The 27,500-nt window shown below is 41.9% G+C and overlaps 1 protein-coding gene across 7 annotated transcripts in view; it reads right to left on the bottom strand.

Moving 5' to 3' along the window:
- The window catches only part of LOC137378257 (nuclear receptor coactivator 3-like), a 295,743-nt gene that overhangs the window by 177,489 nt on the left and 90,754 nt on the right, over positions 1 to 27,500 (bottom strand). The window contains exon 1 of one of the 7 annotated variants that reach the window (XM_068048493.1): positions 9,815 to 9,911. The exons of the other annotated variants lie outside the window; for them this stretch is intronic. The gene's annotated coding sequence lies outside the window, so the exon portion shown is untranslated. Of the gene's footprint in view, positions 1 to 9,814; positions 9,912 to 27,500 lie in introns of those variants that run through there. 7 annotated transcript variants of the gene reach the window in all.

Raw genomic sequence — 27,500 nt, 5'->3', positions numbered from 1 at the left:
CCTTTGCATCCGGACTGCACATTTGTCTTTTTCCCTTGTTTTCTTCAATATCTCCGACAGCAGACAGAGTAAACCCTAGAAGAGGTAAAAGTTGATTTGATTCAAACCTCTTTACTCCCGAGTAAGGTGAAATGTGTACATCGTTACAGGTACGATCAGTCAGGTAGTTCGCTTGGTATGACTCATGTTTACATAATGATATAAAATTAAAAAACGACAATGCTATCCACTTAAGATGATCATCTTGCTCAACTTCAACAGAATAACCTCCCCACATTCTGTTCTATAATCCTAGGGCAGAATAACTGTCTGGTTACCCCAACCCAAACCCGACTACATGTGTCAGGTTTATATTCTGTGTCCAGCATTTGGGCTCGGGTCAGGTCGGGCTGGACTGTTTTGTTTTGTTTTGTATTGTTCACTTTTTAAATCTACGTTTTGACGTGATTTTTTTGTTTCAACAGCGTTTGATATTTTCGGGTCAGGCATGAAAACAATTTAAGGACTTGGGCTCCAGTCGGGTTTGGTTTGACTGTGGTCGGGTCGGGCTTTAACTTTACACTAGAGCAGGCCTTTACAGCCTTTTTACTGCTTGCCTTTGCAGTCCTGTCTCCAAATACCAGTCTGACTAAGTTTCCACTTTGAGCACAATCAGGCACAAATTGGGCTTGAAATTTGCACTGGTTAGGTTACAGTCCAAGTTTCTGCTAAAATGCAGAAGCATAATCACAAACCTAAAATCTTCCATGAACCAGTGCAGCCAGCATAATAGAACAGTTTTCTTTCTTTGCATTAGTTATTCATTAGTAGTGGAAACCTGGTGCAATTTTAGTAATACAGCTGAAAATGAACGTTAAGTCCTCCAACCATATGAACCTGATTTTGAATGATTGAAAAAGAAAAACTTAAATATCTATACTGAATCATTTACTAATTTGGTTGCTATACACAAGTCAATTTCTTAGTAAATTAAATATACATTAAAATGTAAAGTTTTTAAAACGTGCCGACTTGCACGTATGCCCAAGAAAACGAGCCCAATTTCAAGACCCTCCTCAAATGTTTCCCCAATCAGCAGTAACTTTCCATCCTCGTTACTTCAATCTGGGGGGCATGGTCACTTTTGTGGACTGAGTCGGCTTCTGGCCAAATAACTTTTAAACCAGCTTTAAACGATCACAGGAAATCAACTTCAGCTCAACAAAACTTGCGCTTAAAATTCCCCAATCGGCCAATTTACCTGGGTTGGACTGATTAAAGTCTAAACTCTACCCCATCGTGTTTACTTTTTTTTGACATGATCTCCATTATGTGCATCAATCCTCCTGGATCCAGGAAGCACACGTGCTGCGCAGAAGCATTCAAGAATTATGCAATACCAGTGCCTGGTGTACAGGACACACACTGCACCAATGACAATTCCACATAATGTGCGGCAGTACGCATGCCTGCATCAGCTAGCAAACCACAAATTTCTGGTCTTTGCAGCCAGTGCACCGTACACCTTCAGATTCATCCTGGGTTGCTAGCCAGATATCCTGTTCCTAGGTTCTTCATGGCCTGTATCTGCCTGTCCATATGCCACTTAGAGAAGGTAGCCACTCCTCACAAAAAACATGCTTTGCCCCCAGCCAAGCAGTGCGTCATACAAGCAATAGTAACAACAATTCAAAAGTAATTAAATGCTTATGAAATAACTTGGCAACTTCCAAAGGCATGCAATGCATTATATAAATTCAAAATCTTTCAAATATTCTTATTTCAGGCTATTGGTCAGTAAGAATGTAACAGAAGTGTTTAAATTATTTTTTCACTAATTTAGACAGCTGTACTATAAATAAGGCCAATTATTTCAAGCTTTTCTAGAGGAAAAATGAAAACACAATCATGCATTGGGTAAGGATTTAAGAGCACACAAGCTCATTTAAAAGGAGAGCACATTAGAGCACATTTGTGATTGTACATCTTCCAGAAGGCTTGTGCAGCATTACTTCAATAATACCCATTCATATGAGATCTAAAGAATCTTCTTTAAAAAAACAAAGTTCATAATTATTTTAGTAATTTAAATTGCACTATTTATTGAGAATCGAAACAGAAGATGCTGAAATAAAAACAGGTCAATTGGGATAGTTGCCTATTTCAAGCATGGCCTTTCAAGGTATATATAACCTGAATCAAATATTTCCCAGTCAGTACTGATCTGTTGCATATTTCCAACATTTTCTGTTTTCATTTCAGGCGTTCAACATTCAGTTTGCTCTTTATATCTGGACTTATATCAACATTTGTTCACACTAAATGAATACAGTGCTAGCACTTTATAAATTATTATACTTGTGTTGCACAGCAAACCAAAAACAGATAAGTACAAATAATTATAAATGCCATGTCTTAAATTTAAATTACTCATCCAAGTATGAACTAAGATTTTTAAACATAGAATAATTATCTGGCAGTGAGTATCAAGGCTGGGGTTTAATGAAATAGCTTAGAGAAAGTAATGAACTCGGAATTTCATATAACTGTATTCTGAACATCACCTGAACCATAATACCAATCTTCAACTCATTCCCACTTATTAGTTGTTTTAAAGACTAGTACTTGTCATTTTTCATTTAAAAAAAGTCTGATCATCAAAACAGACATGAGATTAAGATGACAAGTAGGATATATAAAATGATGACAAGAAATGCTGGAACCACTCAACAGGTCTGGCAGCATCTGTGAAAAGAGAAGCAGAGTTGATGTTTCAGGTCAGTGACCCTTCATCAGAACTAGTTAACTCTGCTTCTCTCTCCACAGATGCTGCCAGACTGCTGAGTATTTCCAGCATTTCTTGTTTTGATTTCCTTTTGTATGACTGCTTAGTATGGTCTTTGGGTTTCAAGTGTAAGCTATCCTGATTTGTAGTAGCTAGCGAATTGATGAGAACCTATAATGCAAATAAACATTTTGCAGTTGGTGTAGATTTTATATTCCAGAATGCCACAGCCTTCAGGATTGCACAGCATGCAAGTAGTTCATTTATTTTAATAATCATACAAAGGACATTGGTTATTAAACAGGGAAATCTTCTCTCGGAAGACAATCATCAGACTAAATCCTGACTTCAACAGCTTTAGTTTAATAACATTCTCATCACAGCTGGAATAATTTATATTCAATTCCAAAAGAATATCAAAGTTTGCATTGTAACATTAGTACAAAAGCAAAATACTACAGATGATGGAAATGTGTAACAAAAAACAGAAAATGCTGGAAATACTTAGTAGGTCAGGCAACGTCTGTGGAGAAACAGTTGACATTTCAGGTTGTGACCTTTCATCAGAACTGGCAAAAGTTAAAAATATAATAGCTTCATCCCCTTACATCCCCACCTCAATGAATTTTGAGTTCAGCAGGACGCTGAACTCTTGTTCCGTCGCCTCTGCATCCGTGCCAACTTCTTTGGCCAGGAATCATCCCCCTGCTCAGCAGACCTTTTTACCCCTCTCCAATATTCGTCCTCCACCTGAACTGTTCCCTCTGGCCTCTTAACCCTTTCTCGATCTTTTCATTAAGAACTGCTGGCATGAGATTGGCCGAAAATTTCTCTGCTCGCCTCACTTGCTCGAACCTCTCTTCTTTGGCCTCCTTGTCTCGGGAGACAATGGGTAAGTGCCTGCAGGTGGTCAGTGGTTTGTGGAGCAGCGCCTGGAGTGGCTATAAAGGCCAATTCTAGAATGACAGACTTCCACAGGTACTGCAGATAAAATTGGTTGTCAGGGCTGTTACGCAGTTGGCGCTCCCCTTGCGCTTCTGTCTTTTTCCCTGCCAACTGCTAAGTCTCTTCGACTCGCCACACTTTAGCCCCGCCTTTATGGCTGCCTGCCAGCTCTGGCGATCGCTAGCAACCGACTCCCAAGACTTGTGATCAATGTCAAAGGACTTCATGTCGCGTTTGCAGACGTCTTTAAAACGGCGACATGGACGGCCGGTGGGTCTGATACCAGTGACGAGCTTGCTGTTACAATGTGTCCTTGGGGATCCTGCCATCTTCCATGCGGCTCACATGGCCAAGCCATCTCGTGGCGCTGACTCAGTAGGGTGTATAAGCTGGGGATGTTGGCCGCCTCGAGGACTTTTATGTTGGAGGAAGTGAGTGGAGTTAAAGGAGAAGTTGTTCAATGTGAGAACAAGTTCAACCAGGCAGAGGAGGGTGGTGGTGGATGTTCTGCTCTAACCTATCTCCCTCTGAACTTGCAGCACTCTATTCCCTCAGGTCCAAACCTAACTCAACAAACCTGTTGACAAGGATAGTGCTGTTGTCGCCTGGCATACTGTCCTCTATCTAGCAGAAGCCGAATGTCAACTCCCCGACACTTCTTCATACCTCTCCCTGGACCATGACCCCACTATCAAACATCAAGACATGGTATCCAAGACTGTGACTGAACTTAGCTCGAGAGATCTTCCCTCCAACTTCTCAGTTCCCCAACCCTCTACAGCCCACTTCTACCTCCTTCCCAAAAATCCACAAACAAGACTTTCCTGGTAGACCCATTGTTTCAGTCTGTTCCTGCCCCAGTGAACTGATTCCTTCCTATCTCGACTATGTTTACTCCCCTTGTCCAGTCTCTTTCCAGCTACATCCGTGACTCTTCCGATGCCCTCCGTCACTTCATCAGTTTCCAGGCCCTTGCCATCTCCTATTCACCATGGACATCAATCCCCCTACACCTCCATCCCCCACCAGTATGGTCTGAGAGCTCTCCGCTTCTTCCTAGAATAGAGCCACAAACATCCACCACCACCCTCCTCTGCCTGGTTGAACTTGTTCTCACATTGAACAACTTCTCCTTCAACTCCACTCACTTCCTCCAAATAAAAGGTATTGCTATGGGTACCCACATGGGTCCCAGCAATGCCAGCCTTTTTATGGGATATGTGGAATATTCCTTATTCCAGTCCTACTCAGGCTCCCTCCCTCACCTCTTCTTCCAGTACATTGATAACTGCATCAGTGTCGCTTCCTGCTCACCCCGAACTAAAAAATGTCATCAACTTTGCTTCCAATTTCTATTCTTTACTCACCTTCACGTGGTCCATCTCCAACTCTTCCCTTCCTCAACTTCTGTCTCCATTTCTGGGGATAGCCTTTCAACTAATATTCACTATAAGCCCATGGACTCCCATAGCTACCTGCACTACACTTCCTCACATCTTACAAGGACTTGACTCCATTCTCCCAGTTTTTCCACCTCCATCACATCTGTTTGGATGATGCAACCTTTCATACTAGAGCTTCAGATAGGTTTTCCTTTTTCCTTAACCGAGGATTACCCCCACCCCACCACGGTTGACAGGGCCCTCATCCACGTCTGATCCATTTCACGCACTTCTACTCTCACCCCTTCCCCTCCCTCCCAGAACCGTGATAGGGTTCCCGTCGTCCTCATCTTCCATCCCTCCAGCCTCAAAATTCAACAGATCATCCTCTGCCATTTCTGCCACCTCCAGCGTAATGCCACCAAATACAACTGCTTCTCCCCTCCCAGCAATGTCAAGGGACCGTTCTCTCCACAACACCCTAATCCACTCCTCAGTCACCCACAACACCACCCGCCTTCCCCAGCCTGCCCTAGGGCATCTTTCCATGAAAGCCCTGGATGGTGGGAAGGGAGGGAAAAAAGTGCAGTTGATGTAACACCTGCACTTTTACTTCCTCCCTTCCCATCATCCAGGGCTCGAAACATTTCTTCCAGGTGAAACAGTGATTTACTTCTTTCAATTTAGTATACTGTATTCGCTGCTCAAGATGTGGTCTCCTCTATTTTGGGGAGACTAAACGCAGGCTGGGTGACCACTTTGCTGAACACCTCTGTTTAGTCCGCAAGCATGACCCCAAGTTTCCTGTTGCTTTGTCATTTCAATTCCCCACCTTGCTCCCATTCTGACCCCTCTGTCCTTGGCCTGCTACAGTGTTCCAATAAAGCCCAATGCAAGCTCAAGGAACAGCACCTCATCTTTCAACAGGGCACTTCAAAAGACTTCCAGACTCAACACTGCTCAATAATTTTACATCATAATCTCCACCCCCATTTTGTTTCTTATTGGTTTATTCTTACCGCACCACCATCACCCACCCCCCCCACCCCCACCCCATTTCTTTCTTAATTCCTTTATTTTGTGTTTGGACAGCTGCTTTCCTGCCATTTACACTTCATCTTGACACATCTTTAGTTTATTTACCTGGCTTTGTACCATGAAAGCTTTTGTCATTTAATCTCTCCTGCCCTTCCCCCTATCAGACATTCACTTCTGTTCTTCTTTGCCTCCTCCCCCCTTTCACTTGCTCAAAACCTATTATATTCCTAAATTGTGCAAGTTCTGAAATGTGACAAACCTGAAACATGAACTCTGTTTCTCTCTCCACAGATGCTGCCTGATCTGCTGTGTATTCACAGCATTTTCTGTTTTTGTTGCACTGTAACATACTGGAGAAATTATGTCCTGTCACAAATTAATCTACTAATGGAGGACTTTAAAAAAAGGGCAAACAAAATAAACCTAGCCATCCAGCTAGTCAGTTTAGATTTGCATCAGAGAACTTAAAAGCAGTTCACTTTACCTACTGTCTCAACATGTGTTATTAATATAGTTGGACCAAAATTAAGTGGTGCCATTGCAGTGGCTTGAGACTAAAGAACGTCAGAATGCATTAGCAAGCAGTACTATTGCCAATAAGTGTATGACCCAGTGCAAACAGCACCAAAACCAATGCTTTAGTAACTGAATCATTACTTTTATGATTTGCTTACATTTGTAGATGTTCCTTCTTCCACAAACAAAACAGTTGCTTTTATCAAGGTTACTTCAGCAGTGATCTCTTTTTCTATTATTGTTTCAGTAATCTCTTTCAGAATACGAATACACTTTTTTTTTTCTTTGTTTTTCACTTCAAGGAAACTGCATGTTTTTGAATGGAAGGAATGGGCGATATCCTGCTCTTCATCCAGAAAGGACCCTTCATACTACACCTGGCAAAGAATTACTTCTAAAAGCAAACTTTACCTTTGTGAGTTGTTCAAATGTGCCTGTAAGTTTGCAAAGTCACAAAGATATCCATTTACTCTCCACATCTTGGGAACTCAGGTCTTGGGTACACTATGACAGACAATCTGTCTCGATGCAGAGCTCATCATATACAAAGGGAAAGCAACTACCACCTTCAGGCCACTTGCAAAACATGCTTGGGATAACACCAAACTGATCCTTAGGACTAAGCTAATGGTTTATACGGCCTGCATTCTCAGCACCTTGCTAAACGGCTGTGAAACAGGGGCAACTTACAGCTACCAGGAATAGAAGCTCAATAATTTCCATCATAGCTGCCAGCAGCATGTTATGGGCATATCCTGGCAGGACAAAGATCACAATTGCAGCAGTTCTCTCAAAGGCAGAACTCCTGGGTGTGCTCGCACTAATCAAACAGAGGCAGCTTCGGTGGATCCGACACGTTCAAAGGATGGAAGACAGTCACATACCCAAGGATCTTCTGTATGGTGAGGCAGCCAGGGCCAGATGACCAAAGGGGCACCCAAAGCTCTGCTTCAAGGATGCTTGCAAGTATGACATGAAGGCCCTAAAAGTCTACTATCGCACCTGGGAGTCATTAGCTGGCTAAAGAGGGAAATGGCGACACATCCTGTGGACTGGCGTGCACTACCACGATGACCAGTGGCTATAGTAGCTTGGCAACAGGCGCCAACACCAAAAACAACTCACGGCACCACTTGGCAGCTTCACATGCAGCACTTGTGGCAGAACCTGCCTCTCAAGACACCCCACCTAAATGGATTGTTTGCTGTGTGTCCATCATCTTTCGTAGATGGAAGGATGCCAACCAACCTCAGAACTCAAACACAATGTGGTTTGACACCAAGACAAGAGAGGTGGACACTGGTCTTGTGGGCCTGTACATGGATCTAAATGATGAAATGAGAAAAGTAGGCTAAATGGCCTTTATAGATTTCTATCTTCTTGGGTATTTTGTTCATTTGGTTATGTTTAAGCAGTGCTTAATTAAAGATCATAATAGTATCCACCATAAATTGCACCCATTCTATCCTTTGCATCTGCCAGAAAACCGGATTTATGACTTTTTGTCATAATCCCATTATGTACTCTACATTCACTAGTTTGAAGTTACTTTCATTTTGAAAAAGTCTGCATTTAAACTTTCTTTCAGCCACAGAACCATAGAAAAGTTACGGTACAGTAAGAGACCATTCAGCTCATTATATTTGCACCGGCTGAAAAAACTAGCCGCCCAGTCTAATCCCACCTTCCAGCATCTGGTCCGTAGCCTTGCAGGTTACAGTACTTCAGGTGTAGGTCCAGGTACATTTTTAATGAGTTGAGGGTTTCTGCCTCCATCACCGATCCAGGCAGTGAATTCCAGACACCCAGCACCCTCTGGGTGAGAAAGCTTTTCCTCCTCATGTCCCCTCTAATCCTTCCACCAATCACCTTAAATCTGTGCCCCCTGGCATGTTTAGGACGGTTCAGAGCAGATGTTCATAGCCAAGCAACATGGATAGATGGGTATCATTGTTAAACAGGGCTAGAGGTTTCCATTTTAGGGAATCAGAATTCAAAAAGGAACTTTGCCAAGATTCACTATTTTCAACAGTAAATTCTACAAATCAAAAGGGTCACACTTGAAAATCACAGAAGCCAAGACATCCGTCAAATGGGATTTAATTCAAGGAAGAATCACCTATGTTTTTCCCAACTCAAATGATTTTGTAAGCCACAGCATTCCTTGCCCCAAATCATTCTTCAGTATCACCAAGAAACTCCCTCCCAGCTCATCACTAATGCAGATACACTCTCAATTTAAACTTGCTGTTTGTACAAGCATAAGCTACAAAACTGAATGCCACTTGTATAAGTTATATGTAAATTACAGTGAATGCCTTTTGCTGCGACAAACAAGCGCATGGGAAAGGCTTCCACTGCTATGTCCAGACTGGCCAAGAGAGTGTGGGAAAATGGCGCACTGACACGGAACACAAAAGTCCGAGTGTATCAGGCCTGTGTCCTCAGTACCTTGCTCTATGGCAGCGAGGCCTGGACAACGTATGTCAGCCAAGAGCAACGTCTCAATTCATTCCATCTTCGCTGCCTCCGGAGAATACTTGGCATCAGGTGGCAGGACCATACCTCCAACACAGAAGTCCCCAGCTTATACTCACTACTGAGTCAGCGGCGCTTGAGATGGCTTGGCCATGTGAGCCGCATGGAAGATGGCAGGATCCCCAAAGACACATTGTACAGCGAGCTCACCACTGGTATCAGACCCACCGGCCGTCCATGTCCCTGCTTTAAAGACGTCTGCAAACGCGACATGAAATCCTGTGACATTGCTCACAAGTCGTGGGAGTCAGTTGCCAGCGTTCGCCAGAGCTGGCGGGCAGCCATAAAGACGGGCTGAAGTGTGACGAGTCAAAGAGACTTAGTAGTTGGCAGGAAAAAAGACAGAGGCGCAAGGGGAGAGCCAACTGTGTAACAGCCCCGACAAACAAATTTCTCTGCAGCACCTGTGGAAGAGCCTGTCACTCTAGAATTGGCCTTTATAGCCACTCCAGGCGCTGCTTCACAAACCACTGACTACCTCCAGGCGCTCCATTGTCTCTCGAGATAAGGAGGCCATAGAAGAATAGTTAAAAGTGGAAAGAAAGGCTACACAAAGTACTTTCTTCATAAAAGATTTCACTACATGCATTCTTTGAAATATAGTTGTAGTAGGCATCGTCAATTTACTTACTTGTCTCTTGCCACCCCGACTCGACATTTGGCATCTTCATGTCCACTGGAGCTGCTCTGGGTTCTCCACATGAACCCAAAGTGATCCTATTTTTGTGGGGGCCATCATTCTGAAAAATTTCTAAAAATCATTTCACAACTCTTCAAAATTACTGACTGCTACAGAAACCGTTCTAATCTTACGCTCAGAGTACCCTTCGCTACAGTACCAGGATGGGGTCTACCTTTCTGTGTGTACATAGTATGGCTTCATAGACAAATCGCACTCTATGCTATTGGTCTCAAGTGAAATAGAAATTTTAGGAGTGTGCCAGATTGAGGCCCGAAAGCATAGCTAATTTCAATTACTGGTTTCAGAAAATCTTGCAACACAATGGCTGGCCTTTTTCACTGCAGTGCCAAAACACAGTATTAAAACATAAGAAAAGTATATGAAAGTTTTTGACTATTTCGATAATTCCCATCTCTGCAGCCCTTTCTTCAGGTGCCTTCAATTACAGTGCATAAATCACCATTTTTGGTAAAAAGTATATTTGTTAAACTCTACATGCTTCATGCTTTTGGGGGTTTCTCTCTCACCTATTACAATGCTTAAACAATACACAGTGCCAATTTAAAAGAAAAGAAAACATTTTGGAACTCGATTCTTTTTGCAACCATAAACCAGGTGGAAGAGAGACAATGCAAGGAACTGAATTATCAGTAGAGGCAGATAATAGTCATAAAATTTGAAATCAGTTCATACCCAAAAGGCAGTTCCAATATAAGATGAAACGTCTGACACAGGAAAAAAATATTGGCCATAATTATTTGTAATTTTTTAATTTAAAAAAATTGTGATTACTGAAGGTAGGAAAGAATCTCTACATTTTGAGAAGAGGGGGGGGAATAGAGGCACAATTCTGCAGAGTGCTTCTTGAGTCCAAGGGAACTTAATACATTTTCCCCAACATCTCAGTCGATTTCTTTTAACCTGTGAATGTACACAGTAATTTTCCATGTATTTTATTTTGAAAGATAATTTAACACAATAAAAGCTTTAGCTATAGATTGCATAACCAATTTGATTTAATTGCTATGTAACAAAATTACTGAAGAGATATTACCAATCTTTTTAAAGCTATGAGACCAGAAATTTTTGCAATGGTGAAAAAGTCACTTAAAATATTTTTTAAAAGCAGCAATTAAGCAAAAAGCAGCTCTTAAATATTACATACACAAGGAAATGAGGGTGATAAGAGAAGAGAGACAAAGATTGCAAATTTTCGCTCAGACTGTGGTTTCAATCACAGCCTCCAAATCCTGTCACTGCTCTCCCCCATATAACCAATTAGTCTGCTACCACCCTTAAGGCACATTGCCACAATAATAAAATCAGAAAATGATGGAAATACTCTGCAGGTCTGGCAGCATCTGTGGAGACAGAAGCAGAGCTAACATTTCAGGTCTGTGACCTTTCATCACAACTCCACATTGCCACAATGATAGTAAGTGTGGGAGTTGGGAGTAGAAAAAAAAAATTTCACAACAGTGCAATAAGGGGCATTTTTGAGGGTAAGGTTAAAGCACCATTCAGGAAGAGTACAGGGAACATCATTCAGCAGCCAACTGTGCTACAACTCACCCGCATGTGCTTAAGGCCCACAACGGGTGGTTAAAATGAGAAAGAATGCCCATTTGTACCACTACTCTGCGAACAAAAAAATAGTACCTCCCAAAAAGTTACTTCAATTTTAATTGTAGAAAGACTTGAACAACTTCAGGATGTCCCAAAGCATGTATATTCAATTACGTACTTGTGAAGTGCAGTCACTGCTGTAATGTAGGAAATGTAGCAGCCAATTTGCACACATCAAGCTACCACAAACAGCAATGTGATGACCATATAATCATTTAGTGATTCTGACTGAGGGCACTGGGGATAACTCTCCTGCTCTTCTTCACCATGGGATCCTACATGTCCACTTGAGAGAGCAGATTTAATGCCTCATCTGAAAGAAGATACCTCCGACAATGCAGCACTCCCACCCTCAGTACTGCCTCGGAGGGTCACCTTCTAAATCAGAGGCAAGAGTGTTACCAACTGCACCACGGCTGACACAAATTACCTTGCATGTTGCCTGGAACTTGAATCTGTGAATAACCTGTCTACAATTAAAATTAAAAGCAAAATATCGCAGATGCTGGAAATCTGAAATAAAAACAGGAAGTGCTAGAAATACTCAGCAGGTCTGGCAGCATCTGTGGAGACAGAAACAGGGTCAACATGTCAGGTCTGTGACCTTTCATCAGAACTGGCAAAGGTGAAAAATGTAATAGGCCTTCAGCAAGTGAAAGGGTGGTGGCCGGGGGGTCCGGGGGTAGGGGGAAGAAGTTGTGTGATGGGGCAGAGGGCAGGAGAGATTAAATGACAAAGCTGTCACAAAACAAAGGCAAAGGGAATGCTAATAATTGTATTAAAAGACAAAGCAATAGTTGAGAGAGCGAGAGCGCGTGTGTGTTAATGGCAGAATAATGAACAGCTCTGTCCAAAAACAAAAACCTGAACAGCATGTTTAAGAACAAGTCAACGGTTAATTTTTTTTTAAAGGCAGTCATGCTCTGAAATTGTTGAACTCAATGTCGAGTCATATTGTGTAGAGTGCCTAATCGGAAGATGAGATGCTGTTCTTCGAGCTTGCGTTGAGGTTCACTGGAACACTGCAGCAGGGCCCTAAACAGAAATGTTGGCAGGGGAGCAGGGTGGTTTAAAAGGGCAAGCAACTGGAAGCTTGGGGTCATGCTTGCGGACTGAATGGAGGTGTTCCACAAAGCGGTCACCCGATCTGCATTTGGTCTCCCCAATGTAGAGGCGACCGCATTGTGGGCAGCGAATACAGCATACTAAATTGAAAGTAGGACAAGTAAATCACTGCCTCACCTGGAAGGAGTGTTTGGGGCCTTAGATGGCGAGGAGAGAGGAGGTAAAAGGACAAGTATTACACCTCCTGCGATTGCATGGAAGGTGGCGTGGAAAGGGGATACGGTGTTCAGAGTGATGGGGGAGTGGACCAGGGAGTCACGGAGGGAACAATCCCTTCAAGATGTTTACACTCCTTCCAGGTGAAGCATCATACTACCTTCAATTCAGTACGCTGTAGTCGCTGCTCACAACGTGGTCACCTCTACATTGGAGACACCAAATGCAGCTTGGATGACCGCTTTGCTGAACACCTCCGCTCAGTCCGAAAGCATGACCCCGAGCTTCTGGTTGCTTGCCATTTTAATTCACCAACCTACTCCCCTGCCAACGTTTCTGTCCTGGGTCTGCTGCAGTGTTCCAGTGAACCTCAACGCAAGCTCGAGGAACAGCACCTCATCTTCCGATTAGGCACTCTACACAATATGACTCAACATTGAGTTCAACAATGTCAGAGTATGACTGCCTTTTTTTTCTTATTTTGTTTTATTTTTTTTAACCATGGGCCAGTCTTAAAACATGCTCTTCAGGTTTTTGTTTTTGGACAGAGCTGTTCATTATTCATTAAGACTCTCTCTGGACTGATGCTTTGTCTTTTGATACAACTGTTAGCACTCCCTTTGCCCATGTTCCATTGACATCTTTGTCATTTAATCTCTCCTACCCTCACACCTTCCCCCACCCCTTTCACATGCTCAAAGCCTATTACATTTCTAACCTTTGCCAGTTCTGACAAAAGTTCACAGACCTGAAACATTAACCCTGTGTCTCTCTCCACAGATGTTGCCAGACCTGCTGAGTATTTCCAGCACTTCCTGGTTTTTTTTTTTACGATTAAAATCAAGTGTGCAAAAGCCAAACAACTGAGTGAGTTGAGCTCAAATGAAAGATCTCTTTATTTTGCAAAAGCAACATATTATTTAAATGGAGAGAGAGATTGCAGAACTTGAGATACAGAAGGATCTGGGTGCCCTAGTACATGAAACACAAAAAGTTAGCATGCAGGTATGGCAAGTGATTATGGCAGGAAATGCAATGTGTCATTTATTGCAAGGGGAATGGAATGTAAAAGTAGAGATGTTTTGCTGAAGTTGTACACGGCATTGGGTGAGACCACATCTAGTATTGTGTAGAGTTTGGTTTCCTTACTTAAAAGGATATAACTGCATTGGAAGTCGTTCAGAGAAGGTTCGCTCATCTGATTCCTAGGAGGAGAGGGTTATCTTATGAAGAAAGGGTGGACAGGTTGAGTCTGTATTCATTGGGCTTTGGAAGGATGAGAGGTAATCATATTGAAACACAAGATCCTGAGGGGACTTGACAGGGTGGATGTTTAAAGGCTGCTTCCTCCTGTGGTGGAGACTAAAACTAGAGGGCACAGTTTGAAATTAAGGGGTCTCCCATTTAAAACAGATGAGGAGAATTTTTCCTGCGGTTTGAGTGTCTGTGGAACTCTCTTCCCCAGAGAGCAGTGCAGGCAGGGTCATTGAATGCTTTTAAGGCAGAGGTAGACGGATTCTTGACAAACAAGGGAGTCAAAGGGTATCAGGGGTAGGCAGGAAAGTGGAGTTGAGTCCACAAACAGAATCAGCCATGATCTTATAGAATGGCAGAGCAGGCTCGAATAGCTTACTCCTCCTACATGTGCATATGTTCGTATGTTCACACTCAGAAGCAAATAAAAGTAATTATTTTAGTTTAGTATCGATCTTTTGGTCGAAAAGGATACAAAAACATTGTTCAAAATAAAATCAGTACATGTTAGATAACTTGTGCTGAATTGTGAATCAAGTTACTATGGAGATATGCAGATCATATCGTGAAGTTAATTGACTTCTGCTTCACCAATACTGGCTCTGGGAAGCGTACAAAAATTAGACTGATAGTCCCAAATACTATCTATAATGGTTAGTTGCTTCTACAAAGCTGAAGAAAGCCCAGATGGGTTATTCATTACTGTTATGAACAGGTGAGAAAGAGGTCGAGGGTTCCCTTTCAGCCTTCACCTGGTCTTACTGTAACAGGGTTTAATTTTTAAACACACCGTGTATTCAGCTCCCCCTTGGTGAATCCTTTTTCACTGCTTTCCAATTATAAGGCAAAGAAACCAGCACAATAGGTTTTCTCAGGTTTAAAGAAGAAAAGTGAAATATTAAACTTAAACTCTAATTCAGTTAATGCTTACAGATACACGACACGCCCACGCTAACATGCACACACGATACACACATGCAGATAGAGACAGAAAGAGGAATAATAAAGTAGAAAGGTTTGAGGCAATATGAGGAGATTTTTTGCGTTACGGTTCTTCGAGCTCACTGTAGTGTCCTTTATTGTAGGTAGATCTTGCTTTTCGTTGGGGCCCAGTATTATTCTTAAACCTTGTTTGCTGTAGGAGACTTCTCTCGGAGTTCATGTGTCTTCAGTGGATTTGGAGTTCTGTGAGAAAGAGATGGGAGCAGGCAGACAGGAGAGATCTTCTCAATCCAAGAGCATTCAGCTTTCTCCCAACCTGTTTGTACAAATTCAAAAAACTCAGGTTGCCCAGCAAGTTAATAATGTGACTAGCTGGTTTGACCATGTCTATTTGTGTATTCGGCCATCTTAGCACTCAATCTGGAATGCTAGCTCCCCCACTTTCAAAGTCTGGTGATCAAAAGTCCATTGTGGGTTGAATGTGTCAGGGAATGGCTGCTTTGTCCTTCCAAACACTGTCTGTTAATATGCAAATGTCTTTCCAACCAAGATCTGGCAATTTCTTTTTAAAGCAAGTCCTTTCTTCACTTCAACAACAATTTGAAATTTAATGTCCATGTGGTGAAATTAATATGCCTCACGCTTGGCAGGTGGGGGCCTGCATGACAATTACATAAAAATAACTCACGACAATTATCTTTAAAGAAGGTTTTTGGAGAGGTGTGATCATAGACACATTTTTAACTGGTAATTATGGATTGATCCTCAAAGCAGTTTATACAGCTTCTCATTGAGGGAGATGTAAACAGGGCTCAGATTTTCAATATTCACTACTTAAAATTTGATATGTAAATATTTTTTTCAGCACCATTCACAACTCCTCAGATACTGAAGCAGCACATGCCCATCTGCAGCAAGACCTGGACAATATCCAGGCTTGGGCTGATAAGTGGCAAGTAACATTCGTGCCACACAAGTGCCAGGCAATGGCCATTTCAAACAAGACAGAATCTAACCATCTCCCCTTGATGTTCAATGGCATTGCCATCACTGAATCTTCCACTAACATCCTGGGGGTTACCATTGACCAGAAACTGAAATGCACCAGCCACAAATACTGTGGCTACAAGAGCAGGTCAAAGGCTGGGAATTCTGTGACCAGTGGCGTGCCGCAGGGATCGGTGCTGGGCCCCCTGTTGTTTGTCATATATATTAATGACTTGGATATGAATGTAGGGGGCATGATTAGTAAATTTGCAGATGACACCAAAATTGGTGGTATAGTGGACAGTGAAGAAGGTTGTCTAAGGTTACAACAGGATATAGATAAAGTGGGAAAGTGGGCAAGAGATTGGCAAATGGAATTTAACGCAGACAAGTGCGAAGTGATGCATTTTGGCAAGTTAAACCAGGGCAGGACATATACAATGAATGGCAGGGCCCTGGAGAGTGTTGTTGAGCAGAGACACCTTGGGGTGCAAGTACATAGTTCCCTGAAAGTGGCAACACAGGTAGACAGGGTGGTGAAGGCGGCATATGGCATGCTTGCCTTCATCAGCCGAGGCATTGAGTACAAGAGATGGGACGTCATGTTACAGTTGTACATAACTTTGGTTAGGCCGCATTTGGAATACTGTGTGCAGTTCTGGTCGCCGCACTACAGGAAAGATGTGATTAAGCTGGAGAGGGTGCAGAAAAAATTTACAAGGATGTTGCCTGGTTTGGAGGGCTTGAGTTATAAACAGAGATTGGATAGGCTGGGTGTTTTCCCTGGATCGAAGGAGGCTGAGAGGAGACATGATGGAGGTATATAAAATTATGAGAGGTATAGATAGGACAGATAGCCAGAGTCTGTTTCCCATGGTAGCGGTGACTAAAACTAAAGGGCATAGATTTAAGGTGAGTGAGGTTTAAAGGAGATCAAAGGGATAAATTTTTCACACAAAGAATCGTGGGTATCTGGAATGAACTGCCAGAGGTGGTGGTGGAGGCAGGAACAGTAGCAACATTTAAGAGGCATCTGGGACAGGTACTTGAATGAGCAAGGCATAGAGGGATATGGAATTAATGCAGGCAGGTGGGATTAGTATAGATAGGCATTATGGTCGGCATGGACACGGTGGGCCGAAAGGCCTGTTTCTATGCAGTAGGACTCTATGACTATGAGTAACTCGCCTCCTGTCGCCCCAATGCCTGTCCACCATCTATAAGGTACAAGTCAGGAGTGTGATGGAATACTCTCCACTTGCCTGGATGGGTGCAGCTCCAACAACACTCAAGAAGCTCAACACCATCCAGGACAAAGTGGCCCGCTTGATTGGCACCCCATCTACAAACATTCACTCCCTCCACCACCAATGCACAGTGGCAGCAGTTTGTACCATATACAAGATGCACGGCAGCAACTCACCAAGGCTCCTTCCAGAACCTTCCAAACCGTGACCTCTATCAGTGGAAGGACAAGGGCAGCAGATGCATAGGAACACCACCAGCTGCAAGTTCCACTCTAAGTCACACACCATCCTGACTTGGAACTATATTGCGATTCCTTCACTGTTGCTGGGTCAAAATCCTGGAAATCCCTTCCTAACAGAGCTGGTGGGAGTGCCTACACATAAAGGACTGCAGCGGTTCAAGAAGACAGCTCACCATCACCTTCTCAAGGGCAATTAGGGATGGGTAATAAATGCTGGCCTAGCCAGTGATGTCCGCAGCCCACAATCAAATAAAATTTTTTTAGTGTATTAGTAGCTTACATTCTTCTGCATTCAGATGCTGAGGTTGCGAATGGTCTACTTCAGCCAGAGACAGTGGTCAGGGAGGGGACAGAATCGGTGACGAGGGAATGAAGTTTGTGGTAGGGTCCAAAGGCAATAGCTTTGGACTTTCCAATGTTTAATTGTAGGAGTGTTCATCTCATTCAAGACTGGACATCAGACAGCACAGTAACAGTAGAGAGGTTGAAAGAGGTGGTGATGAAATGTTATCAATGTACATAAGGAATGCATAAATACGAGGGGCCCAAGGATCCTTGGGGTCTCCAAATTTAAATGCAGAAGTGGGAAGAGAAGCCATTGCAATAGATTGTCTGACAATGCCTGAACTGGTGAGACTGGAATGAGGCATGGACCGTCCTCTCCAGCAAGACAACGGAGGAGAGGCACTGGAGGAGATGGCGTGGCCAACACTGTCAAAAGTTGCAGAAGTTGAGAAGAATGAGAGGGATAGTGCACCAGTCACAAACCACAGATGTCGTCATCTGTAACTTTGATTCGGACTGTCTCTGCGTTACGGCAGGGCGGAAACCGGATCAATGAGGTTCAAATATGGGGCTGTGGGAAAAATGCACGTGTATTAAGGAGGTGATAACCCATTCAAGGACTAGGTTTAATTTCTATATCTACTGAGCCACTAAGATAGTGTTGCATTTTTTAAGGTTGTTTAATATATGGGGTTTGCATACATCAGCATACCATATGCAGAGTGGACATGAAACTTGATCCTACTTCGAGGATTCTCTACCTTAAAAAAAAATCCTCTATTAACCAAATACTCAACTACATTATTCAAATCAAAATCATTTCATCATAAAAGGTGCTGCGGAACCACCCACCCATACCCCATATTTCAAGAACTTGTATCAAACAAAAAGGATGAAACATGGGTAATTTGTTCAAAATTAAGAGCTAATTACTGGCAAATATACTGTAGTTTGGAACAGATTTTCAAAAAATATTTGAACAAAATTTTATGCTGTGGAATCCAGTCACCCATTTTACATTTTATGCTCAAGGTGAGCAATTTCTGTACTGGAAAAAGAATGTAAAGTAGGAAAACGATTCAATTCCTACCCTGCGCTGAATTCGGCCACCAAACGACCACGTTAGGTGCAAAGTAAAGTTCGCCCAAAACAAGGCCTCAATCTCAACCTGAGAACAGGACACTACTGGACCAATAAGATATTATCCATGTCCTTCACCAGCCATCCTTGTGGCATCTCATTGATAGTGCCTATTGGCAAATCATGGGCCCATGCTCAATCGAAACTAGTTTGAAACAACCTAAACTCATTTCACATAGGACTCTTGCAGCCAATAGAAAGGGTAGGGTGCTCCATTCAAATTCAAGTATCTGATCATTTACAAATTAATCCCCTTTACTACTGCAAGCTGAGAAGCAACATATATTCTACAGAATTGTTGCACATAATGTTAAATGTTATAAAAGGAGATAGCACACTCACTGCTACCCCCAGTCATCTTGCTCTTTTGTTTTAGATGTTTAAACTGCGAGGCAAACATTTTCAGTAAAATTCCCTCTTCAGTATCATGGTGATATCAACTGAGTATTTTCCATAACCCACTCATGATGCCACTGGAGTGGAAATTCTACATAAGGTTTTATCTGTTCATATATCTCCCTTTACAACAAATGTGTGTGATTTGAATGCATTTAAAGACTTTAATGCTAGCTCCAGGAGGTCCGAAGACAAAAGTATTGTTCTTAAAAAAGGAGTTTCAGTTCTAGGCAACTAGACCTCAATTATGGTGATTACCAGGAAAGTTTTTTTCCCCAAAAATAATCAAATATTTTTGAAGTAGTACCCCAGAGATTATAAGCTTACTGATGTATGAATCACCCTACACATACAAAATGATTAACTTGTACAACACTGCAAACAGAATACACCAAAAGCAAATGGTCCAGAAAAAGGAATACTGAGATCCTCTATCATGTAGGTGGTGATTTACTCCCATCAATTAGAACAGTACAAAAGAACAGTTGTTAATATATGTTTCACTCTTGTACAAGTGAGTTCCAGCAGTGCTTATTTCCCTAACTTACTTGGAGAAATGTCAATTCTGAGCCAGTTGGCAATTCACCTCAAAACAACAGAGACTACAATTACTACACTCAAAGACAGACAAACAGACCTTAAAAAGCAATTCACTGTTGTGGGAAATTGAAAATTCATACTGGTGCAGCAACTGCAAAAATTGATGTGTCTCAAACTTTCCAAATAGTTTTAAGGCTAAAGAAAAGCAGGGGATAAATGGGAAGAAAATTTATATTAACCGTAGCCTCACAGCTCCAGCGACCCGGGTTCAATTCTGGGTACTGCCTATGTGGAGTTTGCAAGTTCTCCCTGTGTCTGCGTGGGTTTTCTCCGGGTGCTCCGGTTTCCTCCCACATGCCAAAGGCTTGCAGGTTGATAGGTAAATTGGCCATTATAAATTGCCCCTAGTATAGGTAGGTGGTAGGGAAATATAGGGACAGGGGGGATGTGGTAGGAATATGGAATTAGTGTAGGATTAGTATAAATGGGTGGTTGATGGTCGGCACAGACTCGGTGGGCCGAAGGGCCTGTTTCAGTGCTGTATCTCTAAATTAAACTAAACTACTACAGTATGCAACTCATATTTTATTGAGTTGCAAGCCCTCAAAAATGGAGACATTAGGCCAGCCTAAGGAGAATGTAGTTTCCCCCCTACTCAAGATCACATGGTACTACAAATTCTGCAAGTCTCAAAAAAGGCTCTCAAAGTTAACCCTCACCCGATTTAACAATCAGCAATTCCACAACTTTAGTAAAGATGCACGCCTCCGCCACTTTTAAAAAAAAAAAGTGCGAACACTCATGGCACAGTGTTCTCATGTGCCTGCACAGACGTGTTCTTCCATAGCAGCTCTCCAACAGTGTCTTATTTTAAGCCCATGAGAACAAGGGAGGCTTAACATGAAATTACAGGCTTCTATTTCAACAAAAATTATAGGTTCTGCTGACCCAATTTAATATAGCGTTCTGCTTTCCTACCAATCACTTTTGAGCACTCTGAAAGAATCCTGTCTCCAGACAGAACTGAATAAGCTGCTACTAAATGACTAACCTTAAACACATAACAAAGCTAGCAGTGTTACAAATTCCAACTTAGGCGGAGTTCACTTGAGACTGTACAGGTTGGATCGACTGAAGTAAATCTGCACGTGTAAAATATATAACATACAAGCTATCTTCAAGGGCCATATGTAAAAACTCCACAATAATAAAATCTCTCAATCTCATTGGAGGGAAATTTTCTTCCAGAATTAACATTTTATTTTGTAACTCAGTTATTTTACTTTCTTTCTCAGCAAAATTTATTTTTCTTGATCTGCTAGATCCTCCCTTTGGCCCACCCCCCCCCACCCACCCCAACACCCACTGTCTCCCTCAATGCCCTGCTCTAATCACACACCTGGGTTGAACAGTCAAAATCATAAAACACTAAAAGTGGCTTACAGTGCTAAACTAATGATTGCTAAACGCGACACAAAATAAAGGGTTAGGTTTCTTCTAGAGTCAGACATTCAAAAGAACATGCCATACAAATGTTACTGAGCACTGAACAGAAAAGCTGTGCAAGATAAAACATCTGGAGGGATTGGGCTGGGATTAAAAAACAGAACAGATGCTAATCCTGATGCTGTGAAAAGGTACAAGTATTACACAAAACTGTCTTTGTAATGTTAAAAATCCTTAAACGTTACCACAAACGTAATTTTATTGCAAGTGATGAGCAACATCTCACATTTTATTGCAGCATTTAAATCAGATTAATTTTGATAAGCAACCTGCTCAGAGATCACAAACATCAGGTCACAAATCAATACTTGTTCATAGTCTTATCACAGCACTTGCAAAAAGTAGCTTAGAGAAGTGTGAAACAAAAACAATAAACACACAGCAAGATAGGGAGCATTTATGGAGACAGGAAGGTAAAGTTAACATGTGTATGGCTCCATTTTGTTTTTTGTCTTCACCAGTGAACTAGTGAATCTCATTTTTTTTTTAAATGACGCCTGATCTGTTAATGGCATCACTTTAAAAGAAATGGCTGTTGTCATAGAACCCCAGATGATGACTTCCAAAATCCCACATTATAAAAACACAATGTGACTGTTTGGTCAATATGAATCAGTCTGCTTAATTGTGAATAGATGGAATTCAATCCCGGAAATGCCAGTAAAATCCCAGAATCCCATGTAATGAAAACAGAATTTGGTTTATTTGGTCTTCATAAAACAGCAGCCAAAGTATCTTCCCCACATCTGAAAGGCAGGCACTAACTGCAGGCAAGTGTGACAGATTTAGATATTAAATGCATTATCTTCATTGCTCGGAAGATTAAGTCAGTAACTGTCAAGGTGTACAAACAAATTGCCCACCAATTTAGATTGTAGGTGTTGCAAACTCAAAGATTCAGCTCCTTAACTGACTTCTCCACAGATAAGGGTAATGCAGCAGATGCAATATATTTGGATTTCCATAAAAGCCTTCAATAAAGGTGCTGCACAGTAGACTCATGACCAAGGTCAGAACATGTGGAATCAGGAAAAAAAACAGCAAGTTGTCTACAAAACAGTAGGAGTTAAAGGGTGCTACTCAGACTGGCAAATGATGGGAAATGGTATTATACAAGGATAGGTGCTGGGAATTTTGTTCACTATTACATAATCAATTTGTACTCGGGAATAATATCCCTTTCATACCAAAATACAGGAAGACTTGAATAAACTTACAGAATGGGTGCGTAATTGGCAAATGAAGTTCAATATAGTTAAGCATGAGATAGTACATTTTGGCACACAGCTTGGACAATGTGTCTAAATGGGGTAGAGGAAGAGAGCTCTGGGAGTACAGATAAAATTAGAAATGCAGGTTAATAAAGCCATTTTAAAAAAGCAAACAAAGTGCTGTGGCTCATTTCCAGAGGGAGAGAGCTAAAAAGCAAAGAAGTTATGATAAACATGTATGGAATCTTAGTTAGACCACACTTGGAGTACTGTGAACAATTCTGATCTCCATATTATAAAAAAGGCATAGAGGCACTGGATTTTTCTTAAATGACATCAGAACTGAGTGTTACACGCATCAGGAAAGATTTCCCTCGGAAAGAAAAGATTGAACAGTGCCCTGATGGAGGTCTTTAAGAACACGAAAGGGTTTGATAAGGTAGACGTAAAGAAAATATTTTAGTTGCGAGACTAGAACTAGGGGACATAAATACGATAGTCACTAACAAGTCTAACATGGAAATCAGGAGAAACTCTTTACCCATAGAGCAGAACTCACTACCACAAGGAATAGCGGAGGCAAATAGCATAGATGCATTTAAGGTGAAGCCAGATGAACACACAGTGAGAAAGGAACAGAAGGATATGTTGCTAGGATTAGATGAAGGTTATGAGGAGATGTCTGTGGAGGATAAACACCAGCATGGATCTGTGCTGTAAATACTTGGTAACTTTGAAATACTTGAACAAATAAGATCAGGTCTAATTATTTGCCTCACCATTAGCCATGTTTGATGGACTTGAACTTAAATCTAATGCAGGATTCAGTACATCAATGTCATGCAGACAAGTGGTTTGCAGAATGATCCAGTCCATGCCAAAGTTCATCCTCTTTTTTAAAAAGGGGATGAAGCTAAGCTGTCAATCTTTAACATAGTTATTGCTGTAGCAGCACAAAAGCTGCTGCCATTTAATCCAAGAACACAAAAACTTCTGCAAAATAAAAAAGGGGGAATTTTTTCATACTGCTTTTTCTACCTGCAGAATGTTGCAAGACACTATTGCAAAAGGTTAAGTGCAGAGTTAACCACCATTTGATGAAACAGGGTTGCTGAAGCTTTCATAATGTGCTACTCTCTGTATTGTTATTCACAATACCAATAGGCAAGTATGGGTGCTTTAATACCCATCAGACCAGTTTATGCTTTCACTCAAGGAGATTTAAGTTAAATGGCAGTTCTCTGATCCTCCTGCTCCACATCTGAAAGGACAATGGCAGGCAATGGTGGGGGGGCGGGGGGGGAAAGAGAAAACTTCGAACGGTTGTGCTCCTCCTGTGATTTATTTTATTTTTATTTTTTATTTACAGATACAGCACTGAAACAGGCCCTTCGGCCCACCGACTCTGTGCCGACCATCAACCACCCATTTATATTAATCCTACATTAATCCCATATTCCCTACCACATCCCCACAATTCGACTACCACCTACCTACACTAGGGGCAATTTACAATAGCCAATTTACCTATCAACCTGCAAGTCTTTGGCTGTGGGAGGAAACCGGAGCACCAGCGGAAACCCACGCGGTCACAGGGAGAACTTGCAAACTCCACACAGGCAGTACCCAGAATCGAACCCGGGTCGCTGGAGCTGTGAGGCTGCGGTGTTTGTCCTGTTCATACCATCTTAGATCTGAACGTAAGGCAACAAGTTTCATGCTTCTGCAAAATAATTGCAAAAGAAAATTGCAATATAATCTGTTTGAATTGGAACAACTTTTTTGTCTGAAGCTTTTGCAACTCTTTTCAAACATTGGAAACATGTGTTAGAAACTTGCAAACCCCCATCCCAAGTGGACAAACATCACAGCACTTTTGCTCAAAGTAGAATAACCCAACAAGTCACTACCCTCAAAATATACATATCATAGAATTACACAGCACAGAACGAGGCCATTCAGCCCAATTTAACCTGCCCCAAATACACACAGACACACCTGCAGTGTATTACAAACTCCTATTGCTCCACACCATATGGGCAACTACACCCTGGATTGAACCAATTCAGCATGCTTGAATGTTGTGCATTAGAGCAGCTTACAATGACAACAGGAGAGTACCATAATTTGGGCAATAAAACATCTCCATGTTAGTCAAAGTATCTAACTGCAAAATACTGCGTCATACAATTTATTTTTAAAATAAAAGAATCCACTGTGCAGGTCCAGATCAGTACCTTGGATAAAATGTCCCACCTGGAGTCATTTTCACTTTGAAATGAAGTAATGAGATAACAGAAACTATGCAAAATGCCAATAACCATGCATAGTGCCCCTTAACAGAGTACATTAATTCTCAAACTAAACTCTTGTAAGTAAATGACTGAAACATGATTTTTAAAAAAGAACTTAAAACTTCTGAAACCGCTTCCTGTTAATAGGATCACAGAATCTCCAACCCTACCCTTCCCCACAAAATTTTGAAACCCATTATGTTTTACTAATTGGAGCTGAAACAAGTTTTTCTGGAGTTTTCAAGTTCTCAATATTTAAGTTTAATCCTTTTAGATGAATATGCATATAAAGATAGGGAGTAGAGTGAGGGAAATACAGTCAGTAACAGCTCAAAACCTGGAATATAACCAGAGTCTCATTAATAAAAAAGTGTTTGAAGTTCTGAAGCTTTGTTCTAGCCCTACCCAATACATAAACCAGAATTGTTGAATGAATAGTTTTGATATAGCAAAAGCTTTATTGCAGTTCTTTTGACTTCCTGAAGTTCTAACAAAACTGGATGTTTCTTCTTTAAATGAAAAAAAGAACGAGAGATGATACTGTTCTTGTTTGAAATCCAAATAAGTGCACTTGCTTACCATAAGTGCTTTTAGCACACATATTTGTGGATTAGAAATTACAGCAGATACAGAAAAAAAATGGTGACTAACCAGAAGTTTTTTTTTTAAATACTTTTTGTTACGTGTATGAGGCAAAATACAACCAAAATTGTTGAGACACAAACAAACCTACCCCCTCAACAGGAGACAAACTCACTTTTAGGCCAGTGCAACATTTGGCACTGTACCTTGTCTATCCCACTAATAGCCATGCTGTACTCCCATTCTGATTTCTTCCACATGACACACCATTCCCCAGCTGAAAGGGTGGCAAATGTCCTGGTTTCAGGCCTTTACCAATGTCTCCATTTGATTTGGACACTAGAATTGCAATTTAACAGCACAATGACAACACATCCTGCCAATTTTCCATGTTGTGTTTCCGGAAGCATTAGTGGAGTACAGAAAGTGTAGGATGGAGCTTAAGAAAGCAATTAGAAGAGCAAAGAGGGGATATGAGAAAGCTCTGGCTGGTAAAAGTAGGGAAAATCCCAAGATATTCCATAAGTATATCAATGGGAAGAGGATAACCAGGCAAAGAGTAGGACCCATTAGGGACCAAGGGGGAAATCTGTGGGTGGCGCCCACATTGGTAGGGTGTTGAACAAATACTTCACATCTGTCTTCGCCCAAGAGAATGAGGATGTAGATATGGAACTTAGAGAGAGAGACTGTGAGGTTCTTGAGCAAATTTTCATAGGGAGTGACAAGGTTTTGGCAGGCTTAAAAGTGGACAAATCTCCAGGTCCGTATGATTTGTGTCCCAGGATGCTGTGGGAAGTGAGGGTGGAGATTGCAGAGGCGCTGACCCAAATTTTTAATTCCTCTCGAGCCATGGGGGAGGTGCCAGAGGACTGGAGAACAGCTAATGTGGTCCCACTATTTAAGAAAGGTTGTAGAGATAAGCCAGGGAACTACAGACCAGTGAGTCTCACGTCCGTGGTAGGGAAACTATTGGAGAAAATTCTGAAGGAGAGAATTTATCTCCACTTGGAGAGGCAAAATTTGATTAGGAATCGTCAGCATGGCTTTGTCAGAGGGAGGTCATGCCTAACAAATTTGATTGAATTTTTTGAGCATGTGACTAGGTGCTTTGATGAGGGTAGACAGTTGATGTAGTTTACATGGATTTCAGCAAAACCTTTGACAAGGTCCCACATGGGAGACTTATCAAGAAAAAAAATGCACATGGGATACAAGGTAACTGGATAAGGTGGATTCAAAATTGGCTTAGCTGTAGGAGACAGAGAGTGATGACAGACGGCTGTTTTAGTAACTGGAAGCCAGTGTCCAGTGGCATACCACAGGGATCTATGCTGGGTCCCCTATTGTCATTTATATAAAACATCATAGATGACTATGTGGGGAGCGGATCAGTAAGTTCGCGGATGACACAAAGATTGGCAGAGTGGTTAACAGTGAGGTGGAGTGTCTTGGGTTACAGGAAGATATAGACGGGATGGTCAAATGGGCAGAAAAGTGGCAGATGGAATTTAACGCTGAAAAGTGTGAAGTGATACACTTTGGAAGGAGTAATGTGACACGGAAGTATTCAATGAATGGCCTGACACTGGGAAGTTCCGAGGAACAAAGGGACCTTGGCGTGTTTGTCCATAGGTCTCTGAAGGCAGGTTAATAGGGTGGTGAAAAAGGCATATGGGACACTTGCCTTTATCATTCGAGGCATAGATTACAAAAGCAGGGAGGTCATGTTGGAGTTGTACAGAACTTTGGTAAGGTCACAGCTGGAGTACTGTGTGCAATTCTGGTCGCCACATTATGGGAAGGATGTGATTGCATTGGAGGGGGTGCAGAGGCGATTCACCAGGATGTTGCCTGGGATGGAACATTTAAGCTATGGAGAGGTTGGATAGGCTTGGGTTGTTTTCACTGGAGCAGAGAAGACTAAGGGGTGACCTGGTCGAGGTGTACAAGATTATGAGGGGCATGGACAGGGTGGATAGGGAACAGCTGTTCCCCTTAGTTGAAGGGTCAGTTACGAGGGGTCACAAGTTTAAGGTGCGGGGCGGGAGGTTTAAGGGAGATTTGAGGAAGAACTTTTTTACCCAGAGGGTGGTGACGGT

Source organism: Heterodontus francisci, chromosome 16 (genome assembly GCF_036365525.1).
Source record: "Heterodontus francisci isolate sHetFra1 chromosome 16, sHetFra1.hap1, whole genome shotgun sequence".
In the NCBI taxonomy this organism is placed as follows: domain Eukaryota; kingdom Metazoa; phylum Chordata; class Chondrichthyes; order Heterodontiformes; family Heterodontidae; genus Heterodontus; species Heterodontus francisci.
The sequence above is the reverse complement of the archived record's forward strand: the minus strand, read 5'-3'. Positions and strand labels throughout refer to the sequence as shown.